This window comes from Nanorana parkeri, unplaced genomic scaffold (genome assembly GCF_000935625.1).
Source record: "Nanorana parkeri isolate BGI_ZX_2015 unplaced genomic scaffold, ASM93562v1 scaffold171, whole genome shotgun sequence".
NCBI lineage: Eukaryota > Metazoa > Chordata > Amphibia > Anura > Dicroglossidae > Nanorana > Nanorana parkeri.
The window spans coordinates 1,961,994-1,964,528 of record NW_017306439.1 but is presented as its reverse complement, the minus strand read 5'-3'; positions in this window follow the sequence as shown (position 1 = coordinate 1,964,528).

Sequence of the window (2,535 nt, the reverse complement as noted above, 5' to 3'; positions counted from 1 at the left end):
GGGGGGGGGGATTTATCAAAACTGGAGCACACAGAATCTGGAGCAGTTGCCCATGGCAACCAATCAGCATCTCTCTTCAGTTTGCTCGGGTAAGATTTGAACATGAGACAGAGAAGCTGATTGGTTGCCGTGCAAATCTTCTCTAGAGTTTGTCTGCTCCAGTTCTGATAAATTCCTCCCCACTGTGTAAACCTATATATACTATATACACCTCTTTGGGGTCCCGCCCATCACACGGCATTACTACATATACTATATACACCTCTTTGGGGTCCCGCCCATCACACGGCATTACTACATATACTATATACACCTCTTTGGGGTCCCGCCCATCACACGGCATTACTACATATACTATATACACCTCTTTGGGGTCCCGCCCATCACACGGCATTACTACATATACTATATACACCTCTTTGGGGTCCCGCCCATCACACGGCATTACTACATATACTATATACACCTCTTTGGGGTCCCGCCCATCACACGGCATTACTACATATACTATATACACCTCTTTGGGGTCCCGCCCATCACACGGCATTACTACATATACTATATACACCTCTTTGGGGTCCCGCCCATCACACGGCATTACTACATATACTATATACACCTCTTTGGGGTCCCGCCCATCACACGGCATTACTACATATACTATATACACCTCTTTGGGGTCCCGCCCATCACACGGCATTACTACATATACTATATACACCTCTTTGGGGTCCCGCCCATCACACGGCATTACTACATATACTATATACACCTCTTTGGGGTCCCGCCCATCACACGGCATTACTACATATACTATATACACCTCTTTGGGGTCCCGCCCATCACACGGCATTACTACATATACTATATACACCTCTTTGGGGTCCCGCCCATCACACGGCATTACTACATATACTATATACACCTCTTTGGGGTCCCGCCCATCACACGGCATTACTACATATACTATATACACCTCTTTGGGGTCCCGCCCATCACACGGCATTACTACATATACTATATACACCTCTTTGGGGTCCCGCCCATCACACGGCATTACTACATATACTATATACACCTCTTTGGGGTCCCGCCCATCACACGGCATTACTACATATACTATATACACCTCTTTGGGGTCCCGCCCATCACACGGCATTACTACATATACTATATACACCTCTTTGGGGTCCCGCCCATCACACGGCATTACTACATATACTATATACACCTCTTTGGGGTCCCGCCCATCACACGGCATTACTACATATACTATATACACCTCTTTGGGGTCCCGCCCATCACACGGCATTACTACATATACTATATACACCTCTTTGGGGTCCCGCCCATCACACGGCATTACTACATATACTATATACACCTCTTTGGGGTCCCGCCCATCACACGGCATTACTACATATACTATATACACCTCTTTGGGGTCCCGCCCATCACACGGCATTACTACATATACTATATACACCTCTTTGGGGTCCCGCCCATCACACGGCATTACTACATATACTATATACACCTCTTTGGGGTCCCGCCCATCACACGGCATTACTACATATACTATATACACCTCTTTGGGGTCCCGCCCATCACACGGCATTACTACATATACTATATACACCTCTTTGGGGTCCCGCCCATCACACGGCATTACTACATATACTATATACACCTCTTTGGGGTCCCGCCCATCACACGGCATTACTACATATACTATATACACCTCTTTGGGGTCCCGCCCATCACACGGCATTACTACATATACTATATACACCTCTTTGGGGTCCCGCCCATCACACGGCATTACTACATATACTATATACACCTCTTTGGGGTCCCGCCCATCACACGGCATTACTACATATACTATATACACCTCTTTGGGGTCCCGCCCATCACACGGCATTACTACATATACTATATACACCTCTTTGGGGTCCCGCCCATCACACGGCATTACTACATATACTATATACACCTCTTTGGGGTCCCGCCCATCACACGGCATTACTACATATACTATATACACCTCTTTGGGGTCCCGCCCATCACACGGCATTACTACATATACTATATACACCTCTTTGGGTTCCCGCCCATCACACGGCATTACTATATATACTATATACAGTTCCCGCCCATCACACGGCATTACTTCATATACTATATACACCTCTTTGGGGTTCCGCCCATCACACGGCATTACTACATATACTATATACACCTCTTTGGGGTTCCGCCCATCACACGGCATTACTACTGTGGGAACAAATATTTCGTCCCACATCCAGAGCGGTGTTAATGCATCGGGGAGCCGCAATGATGAAGCCCTCGTTAGCGTTTGCATTGGCTATCGCCGGGGGCGACGAATGTCTAGCCGCGGGGAGCCAGATTAACACTTCCTGCAAAGCTAAGCTTTTCTTTTTTTTCATCTCCTGGAGCGATGTTCCCGTCGTTACTTATCGCCAGGAAAGATTCCTCCGGACAGACGCCGCGTGCTTCCTACCCCTCGTACAA